The sequence below is a fragment of the Aotus nancymaae genome, unplaced genomic scaffold (genome assembly GCF_030222135.1).
Source record: "Aotus nancymaae isolate 86718 unplaced genomic scaffold, 86718_ANA_hifiasm-v0.15.2.pri h1tg000008l, whole genome shotgun sequence".
NCBI lineage: Eukaryota > Metazoa > Chordata > Mammalia > Primates > Aotidae > Aotus > Aotus nancymaae.
Window position 1 is genome coordinate 17,429,933 of NW_026988419.1, and position 12,864 is coordinate 17,442,796.

At 41.5% G+C, this 12,864-nt stretch overlaps 1 protein-coding gene and 1 pseudogene across 1 annotated transcript in view; one reads left to right on the top strand and one right to left on the bottom strand.

Moving 5' to 3' along the window:
- Positions 1-12,864, top strand: part of MARCHF4 (membrane associated ring-CH-type finger 4) — a 104,804-nt gene that overhangs the window by 46,079 nt on the left and 45,861 nt on the right. The gene's annotated exons all lie outside the window — the stretch shown is intronic.
- Positions 2,861-3,693, bottom strand: LOC110567668 (large ribosomal subunit protein uL30-like; annotated as a pseudogene).

Genomic DNA, 12,864 nt, shown 5'->3' on the forward strand with positions numbered 1-12,864 from the left:
TCGCCTTTCGTCTCTTTCCTTGAATCAGAGAGCTGCCCCGTTTTTGCAAGATGATGCAGTCCTCGAAATTCCCCCACCCCCCCACCACCGTGCTCGGGGTTCAGGAGGAACTGGGAGGAAGACAGGGCCTCCATTTTAGAAAGGGGCGTGAGCAGACAGGGACCCCACGGCAGAAAGCACAATTAAGAATGTTCCCAGCAGGAAGGCTGCTCCCCGGGAAGCACAGAGAGCTGTCAAGACAAGTGACCTTTCTAATCACGCCTGACATTTCACAGCCTCGAAGGCGGAAGAACTGCCCTTACTCCGGAGGCGCGGTGTCGCGCTGTGTCACCCCAGACACCTGCGTCTGAGCTGCGCTGACTCGGCCTCCAACCGGGCGATGAATCAGAGCAGCAAAGGGCTTTGTTTCCCAGGAAAAGAGGCAACATTGAGCAGGGGGCTTACGTGGACGGCGACTGTGTCTAAACCAGGGATAGGAAGGCCCTGGTGGAGCATATCGTCTCCCTTAGGGATTAGCCCGGCTCTGGAGGGCTCTGGTGATGTGGATCAAACAGGCCTGCTCCCAGGAAGCGAAATAGACGGGATCCTCTTCCAGTTCTTTCTGGCCTAAGGCGACTGGCATGACTCACTTTGTAAGAAAACAGCTTAATTTTTCATGGTATAAACAGGAATGCACACTCATTCTAAAAAGGTCATGTAAAATATAAAGATATAAAAAGTAAAAGTTACATGTAATCTCATTGCTTAGAGAAATCCATTGTTAACATTTTAAGGACATTTCTATGCATATATACGGTATTTTAAAACAAAATGCAGTCCTGTCGAAAGTGCTGTTTTGTAACCTGCACTTTTCTACTCAACGTCTTGAATGCATTTTCATGTCAATAAAATATAAATTTAACAAAATTCTTCTTAAGAATTTCACTGTATCCCATCGTATGAATATAGTCTCCTGAGACTGTCTGATTTTAATCATAATAGAATATAGTGTAATGAACATCCTGACAGTTAAATTTTTCTGCAGAACTGAGAGTGCTTCCTTCAACAAATTCCTAGCAAGAGACTTTCTGAGTTGAAGAATATGTGTATTTTTTAAGGCTTTTGTTCTCTGTTTTCTAGAAAGCTTATACCAATACACATTCCCACCGACTAGCAGAGAGTAGAATACTTGCTTCTGTGAATTACCATTCTTTTAAATCTTTGCCAATCTCAGGTGTAAAAAATAGTATGTCATTATTGGTTTAAGGTTTATGTCTCTATTTGCTAGAGCTAAGAAGATTTCCAGTGTTACTGATTATTTGTGTTTCTTGTTTTGTGAATTTGCTTGACCTTTTTTCCCTCTTTGGGAGTATTCATTTTCTGATATTTAGTTTTATAAGTATTTTCAGTCTAGTAAGGACGATGATATATTGATGTTCAAGTTATAATGATTTTTACCAGTTTACCATTTGTCTTTAGTTTTATGTGGTTTCTGCCATGAAGAATTTAAAAATTCTGATGTCATCTGACTACTGTGGTTCCAGCTTTTTTTGGAATCACATTTAGGAAGGGCTTCTCTGTTCCATGGTTGTAAAAATATTTATCTGTGTTTTCTTTCTAGCTCTGTCAACTCTCATGGTCTTCTTACCACTTGCCCCCTCTGCCTGGAATGATCTTCCTTTACTCTTCAACTGAGTGGCTCCTTCTCATTTCTCAAATCTCAAAGTAAATACCATCTGCTCAGAGAAGTCTTTCCTGGTTATATAACCTAAAGAAGGTTTCTCTTAGCATCCTATTGTTTTCCTTTATAACTTTTATCAAGAATTATAGTTACAGGCCGAGCGCAGTGGCTTATGCCTGTAACCCCAGCACTTTGGGAGGCTGAGGCAGGTGGATCACTTGAGTCCAGGAGTTCGAGACCAGCCTGGCCAACATGGCAAAAACACATTTCTACCAAAAATACAAAAATTAGCCAGGTGTGGTGGTGTGTCCCTATAATCCCAGCTACTCGGGAGGGTGACGTAGAGAATTGCTTGAACTCTGGAGGCAGAGGTTGCAGTGAGCTGAGATTGCATCACTACGCTCCAGCCTGGGCAATGGAGCGAGACTGTCAAAAAAAAATAAAATAAAAATTGTCGTTACATAATTTGTCTACTTATTTAATATCTGCACCCCTAACTAGATTTAACACTACATGGAGGGCAGAAACCGTATCTGTTTTGCATTTTAAGAACCTAACCTAGCAACTGGTACACAGTAGATGTACAAAAGACATTTGCTAAAATTCATTGCATGATAAATTCACCTAGAATTAATTTTGGTGTAGGTGTAAACTAGAGGCCTAATTTAAGTTTTCCTAAACAGTATCTTGTGATTTAACATACAACAAAATGCAGACTAGCTGTTTTATAACCGCCTTTCACCTGGCACCAAGAAATAAGACCTAGGATGCAGGAGGGAAATAGAATCAATGACTCTTGTTATTGCTGTTCTCCAGCCCCACTGTCTCTTCTCTTTGCAGTGACTTCCCTTTCTCCATTATTGCCTTAGCTCTAAGTGCTTCCCATAATGCTTATTTCTGGGCTTAGCCTAGAGTGGATCCTTAATTAATGGTATTTACTGGCTGGCTCAAATCATTTAAATGGCAGAAGAATCAGATATCTTTGATGTGTTTCATACAATATTCACATCAGCCTTTGAAAGCACTGAAAAATCTATGCCCCCTTCACAACCCTGAGAAAGTAGACTTCTCTACACCCTTTCCTTATCTAGGGATCATGTCCAATAGTTGTGAACGAAGATGAAAGAGATGGAGAGCTGTCAGAGACAGAAAGAGAAAGACAGGGACACTTGCTTGCATGTGATTGTAAAGTTTCTTTCTTTCTTTCTTTCTTTTTTTTCAATTGAGAGCAGGTACTGTTTATTAACTGACCAGCTTAGAAAAATAATCATGGCAGACACCTTAGTTCATTCTTCTAATAAGCCTGTTGATCTGATCCTCCCTGTTGCCTGCATCTCCACCTTCTACAAAATGGGTGGTCTTCTTCTTCATTCCACCCCGTGGAGAAGATAATTTAAAGGGCCACAGGAAGTTATTTGCTTCTTTGAAGCGTTTTCCAACAGTATAGATCTCATGAATCAGATCCTCCATGCAGATGATGCCATATTTTCCAAGAGATCGAGCAATCAGAGCGTTATCTGTCAGAGCAATTCGCTTCTTTTTGATTTTGCCATAACCACGTTTGTAGATTAGTTCATTTACTGACTTCAGATTTGGGTACCCCCATGCAATATATGGCTCTACAATCCTCAGCATGTTAATTGAAGCCTTGTTGAGCTTCACAAAGCTTCCATTGAAGATCTGACGAAGGCGAAGAAGCTGCAACACCTTTCAGACCTTTGGGCTCACACCATTGATACCTCTGATCCTGATGACAAACGCCAGTTTGGGTTCTGCAGGTACATAGAAGTTGCCAGCTTTCCTTGCCATCCTCGCCATTCGAGTTTCAGTTCTGTACATTTGCCTATATTCCTTGTGATAATGCTTCGCTTTTTCATAGATAAGCTTCCTCCTTGCCTTTCGAAGCATCTTTTGGGCAAACTTCTTTCTCAGGCGCTTGATCTTCAGCTCTGCGAAATTCCTTCGCTTTTTCTTAAGGGTTTCCGGCACAGCAGGAACCTTCTTCTTCTTCTCTTTACACCCTCCATGGTTCCAGCCAGAAAAAAGAGCGATTGTAAAGTTTCAAGTGCCACCTCATGTTACCTGCCATTTGCTTCTTCAAAACTGACCTGTGAAGTGGGTATGGGAGCTTTACAATCAGACCTAGAGAAGCCATACCTTTTAGTGTTTAGAATTTAGTATCAGTAATTCTTTTCTAATTTATGAAAGTAACACACTAGGAATAAAATAGTAAAAGAATCAATTTTACTCCATTTAAACCCTGTTTTAATGAACTAAAAATGTTCAACTTTACTAATAATCAAAGGAATGCAACTTAAAAGAGAAATTAGATGCCATTTGCCTCTAAAATCAATGGAAGTCACATAGAGGAACCAAATTTATTCAATTTTAAGATTGTTTTATCAACATAGATCAATGGAACAGAATAGAGAACCTAGAAATAAAGCCACATACCTACAACAAATTGATCTTTGACAAAGTTGACAAAAAATAAACAATGGGGAAAGGACACCCTATTCAGTAAATTGTGCTGCAATAACTGGCTAACCAGGTGCAGAACAATGAAACTGGACCCCTCTCTCTCACCATACCCAAAAATTAACTCAAGGTGAATTAAAGACTAAATGTAAGACCTGAAACTATAAAAATCCTAGAAGAAAGCCAAGAAAAAGCTCCCTGGACATTGGTCTAGGCAAAGAATTTACAATGAAGATCCCAAAAGCAAATGCAACAAAACCAAAAATAGACAAATGGGACTTAGTTAAACCAAAAAACTTCGCACAGCGAAAGAAAATAATCAACAGATTAAACAGACAACCTATAGAATGGGAGAAAATAATTGCAAACTATGCCTCTGACAAATGACTAACATCCAGAATCTACAAGGAACTCAAACAACTCAACAAGAAAAAAAACTCCATTAAAAATTGGGCAAAGGACATGAATAGACATTTCTCAAAAGAAGACATCCAAGCAGCTAACAAACACATGAAAAAATCCTCAACATCATTAACCATCCACAATGAGATATCATATTATAATAGTCAGAATGGCTATTAATAAAAAGAAGAGAACAGATGGCATGGATACGAAGAAAAGGAAATGCTTATACACTGTTGGTGGGAATGTAAGTTAGTTTAACCTCAATGGAAAACAGCGTGGAGGTTTCTCAAAGAGCTAAAAATAGTAGTGCCAGTCAACCCAGCAATCCCCTCTGGGTATCTACTCAAAGGAAAAGACATCATTATATTAAAAAAGACACCTGTACTTGTGTGTTCATCACAGCACTATTCACAATGTCAGAGTCATAGAACCAGCCCAAGTGACCATCAGCAGCTGACTAGATAAAGAAAATGTGGTATATGTACACCTTGGAATACTACACAGCCATAAAAAGAAGGAAATCATGTTCTTAGTAGCAACATGGACGAAGCTGCAAGTCATTATCCTAAGTAAAGGAACTCAGACACAGAAAACCACATGTTCTCAATTATAAGTGAGAGCTAAACAATGGGCACATATGGACATAAAGATGGAAATGATAGACAGTGGAGACTCCAGAAGGTGGGTAAGGGTTGAAAAATTATCTGATAGACACAATGTTCACTATTTGGGAAACAGGTATGCTAGAAACTCAATCCCCATCAGTACACAATATACCCATGTAACAAACATGCACGTGTATTCCTGAATCTAAGTTAAAATTTAATAAAAAATTATTTCATCAAACCTAAAAAAAAACCTTATAAATAATCAATGGATACAACTTAAAACAGTAGTTAGATACCATTTGCTCCTAGCACATTGGTTACAGTATAAAAATTGTAATACTTAATCCTGAGCAGAAAGTGATAAGACAAGAGTTCATACACTATGGAAGGGAGAATAAATAGCTAAGTCATTTCTGGGCTGGAATTTGCTAATAAGATGCAAGAACCTTAACAATAGTCCTTACTCTTGTGCTAGCACAAAATGTGGTAATTTAAAATAATTTTAAAAAGTTCTTACCCTACTTATTTATAATCCCTTATTTATTTATTTATTTTGAGATGGAGTCTCACTCTGTCACCAGGCCGGAGTGCAGTGGGCACGATCTCGGCTTACTGCAACCTCCACCTCCCGGGTTCAAGCAATTCTCCTGCCTCAGCCTCCCAAGTAGCTGAGACTACAGGTGTGCACCAGCTAATTTTGTATTTTTAGTAGAGACAGTGTTTCAGCATTTTGGCCAGGATGGTCTCTATCTCTTGACCTCGTGATCTACTCACCTTGGTCTCCCAAAGCATTCTAGTCTTATTTCTATCAATCTTTATTAAAAATGTTTAAACTGTGGTTGTTTATTAAAGCAAAAATTTGAGGAAACCTAAGTGTTTGACAATACAGACATGATTTATGGCTGACTGCAGTGGCTCATGCCTGTAATCTCAGCACTTTTGGAGGCTAAGGCAAGTGGATCACTTGAGGACAATAGTTCAAGACCAGCCTGGCCAAACATGGTGAAACCCCATCTCTACTAAAAATACAAAAATTAGCTGGGTGCGGTGGTGCACACCTGTAATCCCAGCTACTCAGGAGGCTGAGGCAGGAGAATCACTTGAACCTGGGAACCAAGATCGCGCCACTGCACTCCAGCCTGGGTGACAGAGCGAGACTCTGTTTAAAAAATAAAAAAATAAAAAAAATAAAATGTGATTTAAAAATTTAGGATCCAGCCACAGCATGGACTATTATGGAGCCATCACCAATAATATTTCCAAGAATTATTTAATGGCATGGGATATGCTCCTGAATCTAATAAGTATTCAGAATTTGATTCTAAAGTTTATTTTAAAATTATATATATATATTTGAATAGAGAAAAGATTAGAGGAGAGATAATAAGATATTAGCAGTGCTTATCTCTAGATGGTAGGATTATAGGTAATATTCAGTTTTCTTCTTAATATTTTTTGAATTCTTTATAATCCAATATATTACTATGTAATGTAAAATAATCCTTCCCCACTCCTTCCCATCACTTGGTGATGTTAATGTGGTCCTAGTCTATCCTCGCTGAAGTGTGGAATCCAGGAAAGGGGAGTAAGAGACCTCCCATACTCCTATTGTCAGTCTAACACCTGTCTTGTGAAGGATGAATTCTTTAATGCCACATACCCTCAGAAGTGGGTTAACAAAAAAGGTGACTTTATAAAGAGACATCAAACCATGTGACATGAAGAGTAGCTGGAATACATGGCAGGACCAGGAAGCCAGACTGGCTGCCCACCAGTACTTTGAAGGTTATCATATAGCAGAGAGCAAGCTTGCCCTGCATCACCCCAGAAGAGAGGGCAAGTGACTGGAAATAACAGACAACTAAATTTTGATTCCGTTTAAGAAAGAACTGGCTGGGTGTGGTGGCTCACACCTGTAATCTTAACACTTTCAGAGGCTGAGGCAGGAGGATCACTTTGATTCCAGGAGTTCAAGGCCAGCCCAGGCTACATAGGGAGAATGTCTATACAAATAATTTAGAAAAAGTAGCTGGGTATGATGTCATGCACCTGTAGTCCCAGCTACTCAGGAGGGCTGAGGTGGGAGGACTGCTTGAGCCCAGAAGGTTGAGGCTGCAGTGTGCCATGTTCATGCCACTGCACTCCAGCCTGGGCAACAGAGTGAGACCCCACCTCAAAAAAAGAAAAGACAGAGCTGTCTAATGATGAGTACTGCCCCAAAGTGAAAGAGCAGCCTCAGCAAGGATGGATACTCATCACTGGGGTCAAGGCTGGGTGACTACTTGATAGCAAAGTAGAGAGGGGCCTGGCACCATTTCAGTGATTGCACTGGGTAGGTGCCCTCCAGGGTCTCATCTAGGCCAGTGGTTCTATTTGCCTATCATAAAATGGGAAGGATAATCCTAGAGGAATTACTTTGTCATCATCCCCTCTTCCTGCCAGCTCTTCAGTTTCAAGCAGGAAGGCACCAAAGCCATTCTAGACAGGTGGTGTGTGTGTGTGTTCATGGCTAGGATGAGATTGGGCTTTGGAATCAGGCAAATGGAGCTATATCAGAGCTCTTTTGGCTGCAAGGGGCAGAAAGCCAAGTGGAACTACATCATGTAACATTTTTTTAAAATGAATTACCAAAAACAGGGAAGCTGAAGTGAATGACTGCAGCATGGTTACAGCCAAGGCCTCTCTTTCTATTTTCATCCCTTGGTTTGTGTAGCTGGGTCTAGCTCAGTCTCTTCATGTGGAAGCAAGATGGTCTCCAAGTTTATGTTGTAGCTCATAACTCGTAAACTCAGCTCAGACTAAAATAGTTTTTCCAATAAAGCTAAAGTAAAATCCCTGGGAAGCCCTCCTTAGATGGTCTGGGTCGTGTAACCCATTCCTAAACCAATCACTGTGTCCCAGGGTAGGAGTCTTCTGATTAGTTAGGCTGGGGTTATATGTACACCATAGGAACTTGGGTGTGGTCAGTACAATTTAGCCTCACATGGACCACGTGAATTGAACAGGATAAGCAAAGGAAAGTGTCCTATGTCCACTATAGGGAGATCGTGCCTGTGTTAAAAATATTTTGGAAAAAGAGTTATACCAGCTGCCATGGTAATCTATTTCATGTCCATACCATCTGGTAATTCTACCTCTCTTCTAGCTTGAATTTCTCCTGCTGTAATTTTCACCTGTCTTATTCTGTTCCAGCTTCAGGGAAGATGCAGCTCAAAACCTCTTCCCTCAAAGACACACTGTGAGGATTAACTAGGTTTTCCAGAAACCATCTTTAAAATGCCATGGGATCTTCAGAACCAAATGCCTTGTGAAGATACATTGCCATTAGAATCAATTCTCCATTTTCTATGCTTGTAGGGGACTGGTGGTTGGGGTGAAGATGGACCGAAAGACAAATAGATGGAAATCTTTAACTAGTCCCAAGACTTCATTTTGACCATGATAACCATTCTCTTCCCTCTCCAAGTACTTTGCTTTTGCAGCTTGCAAGGAGCAAACGTGAAAACCATGAATAGGTTTGAATGTCCACACCCTTCTTCAAAAAGAAGAGGAAAAATTGGGAACAGGGGACCGGGAGTTGCTAAGCAGGTTGTATAATTAGAGTCAAACCAGGATCAGCCCCTGGAGGATTCACAGCTGGCTATGGCAGTGGCTTTCTATTTTTAGCTCGGGTTAATGAGCTATGAATGATATATAACTGTCTGGGCAGCATGCAAACGTCATAGTCTGGGCTCCTATATCAGTTTGCAAGATCTCTTTCTGAGGACTTTCAGGGGGCAAATGCTGGGAAGCATAAGTAAGTTGGGAGGACCACAGCTCAGGGTGCAGGAAGCAGAGTGTAAGCCTGGCCCACAAGCCACACCTTACGCAGTACCAGGCACACTGGAGGACTCTTCTGTGCCATCTGCCTTTGTGGATTGCACAGGCCTATCATCAGCATTCAGGGTGGGTGATACAGGAAACAGATTCTAGGGAGTAAGGCCTGGCATCCAGGATAGAGTTCCATGTGCCTAACTTTTTTTCTTTTCTTTTTTTGAGACAGGGTCTGGCTCTGTTGCCCAAGTTGGAGTGCAGTGGCACCATCATAGCTCATTGGAACCTCTGCCTCCTTGGGTCAAGCTATCCTCTGACCTTAGCCTCCCAAGGAGCTGGGACTATGGGCACACACCACCAAACCCAGCTAATTTTTGTATTTTTGAGGGTTAGAGATGGGGTTTCACCATGTTACCCCAGGATACTCTCATACTGCTGAGCTTAAGCTATCTGCCCACCTCAGCCTCCCAAATGGTTGGGATTACAGGCATGAACCACCGCACCCAGCCTTTTTGTCTTGTCTAAACACATATTTTCCCCAACTTTTAGGGGTTTTGTTTTTGTTTTCTTGAGACAGGGTCTCATTTTGTCACTCAGGGTAGAGTGCAGTGGCTCAATCATAGCTCACTGCAGCCTTGAACTCCTGGGCTCAAGGAATCCTCCCATGTCAGCCTCCTGAACAGCTGGGACTACAGATGCATGCCACCATGCCTGGCTAAGATTTTTAAATTTTAAATTTTTTTTGTAGAGATGGGGGTCTTGCCATGTTGCCCAAGCTAGTCTCGAAATCCTGGCATCAAGCAATCCTCCCACCTCAGCACCTAGGCATCAATAAGTATTTTATGAACGAATGAATAAATACATGGAAATGTGATCCTTTTCCCTTACCCTGCTCAACAAATGGTTTCAACCTGTTTTCAATAGCGCTCCACGTGCTCAGGGGAGAAACCAAGTGGGCAGGAGTCAGGAAGCTGCCTACGTTCATGGCGATACACAGCTCCCCTTTTATTTGTCTTTTATATTGGCATTTCGTCATAGGATACCTTTGGAGAAAAGATTCCAGTTCCAAAAAAAAAAGGATGTTTGAAAATCGCTTCCCTAGACCTTACCCTCCCAGCAGTTACCCCTCGCTCACTCCCATCTTTTCTTCCTTCTTCCTTCCTCACAGAAACTTCCACAGAACTAATGCCTGGCAAGGGTTTAAAAATAGAAACCCCTCTCCCTCCCTCTATTCCTCCATTTCCTTTCCTTCCCACCCCTCTTGTAATTTGTTGTAAAAAAGGAAACTGTCTGGATGTGCTCCACTGAAAAACCATGCTCTTCCTTTCTAAATAAAATAACACTGATGGACTCTCTCAGCCAGCGGACTGAGCCCCTGTGAGTCCCTGCGGGGCTGCCTCCTTCAGGTTTCCCAGTGGGAACTCAGAGGCACACCTGTGAGGGCCCACCTAACGTGCTGGCCGTGGGAGCTCCTCCCAGGTGGTTCCCTGGGGTGGCGGTGGGACTCACCCACCAGGGAGGGAGGAGAGAAGTTGTTGTGCTGCTCCCGGGGTGAGTCCAGGAGCACACTGGCAATCTGTTGTGCTTTATTGGAAGCACAAAGTGTGTGTGCGCGTGTGTGTGTGTGTGTGTGTGTGAGAGAGAGAGAGAGACAGAACAGGAGGTAGGCAAAAACAGGCAAAATGTGTTATGAGATGTATGTACAGCCATTGAACACAGTATACTTATGAATGAATTGAGAGACACTAGAAAAAACAGTACAGTAGGGAAAAAAAAGAATTTTAACACCCAAAGTCCTCGTTTTCAATTCCCAGATCTATCACATAGTCTCGTGTGAGATTGGGCAAGTGACCTCATTTCTAGCTTTGTTCACTTATCTGTAAAATGGGGATAATAATATACACTCCTCAACATTGCTGTAGGATTAAATGAGATAATGTTTACTTGAGGCCCACATGTACTAAGCTGTTAGTAACGTACCCTTGCTATTATATGGCAGGGCATCTTCACTCTGATGATGTTTAGAAATATTCAATATAAGATAAAACTGATAGTGGCCAAAACCACCCTCCTCAGTCAAAGCTATGGTTTATTAAAATCTGGCAGAAGATGACAACTTCTTGACAAAATTCAGATCTGCAAACTTTGATCTAGAAAAAAATAGACTTGGAAAGATTATAAAGCCACACAATAAAGTCTTCATTGACAGAACTATAATTAGTAAGTTTTGATACAGACCCAAAACTGATCAACTAATCAAGTGGTTAATGCCTATTTTACTTATAAAGTGATTTATCCTGAGGAAAAGTTTCAGTAAAGTTAAATTAGAAATGGGAAAAAAATGGAAACAGTTTAACTGCTTTACATTTTAAAAGATTGATCAAAAATTAAGCTGACTTAAGAGAATTCTCTTTGGAAAATAGGTTCTCAATGAGAGTTTATCAATGCAGAGATAATTTCAATTAAAACTTTGCATGTATAAATATAGAATCAAAATGTCCTTGGAGGTGAAATGGTGAACTCAATCCCTGCAATAATGATGATTATGGCAATAATGATGGTAATAATGATGATGATGACTATTATTAAAAAATGTTTTGGTGCAGGAGGGTGGGGTGTGGTTAGGTAATGTGTTGGGATTTCCTGGGGAACAGAGAATGTTTAGATTAGATACATGGGATGCCAAGGCAAGATGTGTGCAGTCCTTCTGCCTCTTTATGTCTCTTTATGTTTCGGATTTATGTGGTGTCATTCCTCCGACGGGCTGAGTACAGGGAGATGGTTAGCAAGGACAATCAGCCCTTGATTTCTTTCATTTGACCAGGATGATGCAAGTTGCTCCATCTCCACATGGGCCTATGACAACACTAGGCTGATTAGTGGCACAGAGTCTAAGGTGGGTGTGAACATGTGCTGGAGTGACTCAGGCAATGAGGGCCTGCCCACTCATTCTGCTACTTTTCTTGTGAATCTTTTGGCAGCTCCTTAGCACCCCAGGCTGGCTCTTTTGTCCCATGTTCTCTTTTTCTCTTCCTCTCTTCCATTCTTCTTGCCTCTGGCATTTTTGTCTCAGCGTTAGAGCCAGAGCAAGAAAGGTGAAACTTAAGGTGAATAGGAATAAGGATTTATCCCAGAAGATGGAGGTGGGACAGGTGATGGAGGAAATTGCTGTGAAAGAGCATTCAGGCCATAGACCATGACCACGTGAACATTCAAACAGACCTGGTATACTTGAACCTTCAACTATATCCTATAACCTTGAACTGATACCCTCCTATCTCCTTTCCTGGCTCCACATGTATACCAGTCTCACCACTGCAGACACATCACCAGATATCCTGATTATCTTCACATCTTTAACAATGCCTCTTTAATAATGCCTTACACATAGTCCTGCCCTCCTACAGCTTGTAATCTAATATTTATTAAATTCTCCAGCAAACATTTATTGATTGAACTATTTTTTTTAATGCACTGTGTACCCTTGTGAGGTAGTAAGTTCTCTGTCACTGACAGGCTAGTGAATGGTTAGGAACAGCATGCATGGGATACTTGCATGCTGAATTGAATGACTTCCATGCAGTCTATGAATGTTTTCTTATTTTTTCTTTTGAGACAGAGTCTCGCTTTGTTGCCCAGCTGGAGTACAATGGTGTGATCTCAGATCACGGCAACCTCTGCCTCCCAGGTTCAAGCGATTCTCCTGCCTCAGCCTCCTGAGTGGCTGGGACTACAAGCACATGCCACCATTCCTGGCTCGTTTTTGTATTTTTAGTAGAGATGGGGTTTTGCCATCTTGGCCAGGCTGGTCTCAAACTCCAGACCTCAGGTGATCCACCTACCTCCGCCTCCCTGTGAATGTTTTCTATACTGCCCTAGGGTCTAAGACAGACTTGACTG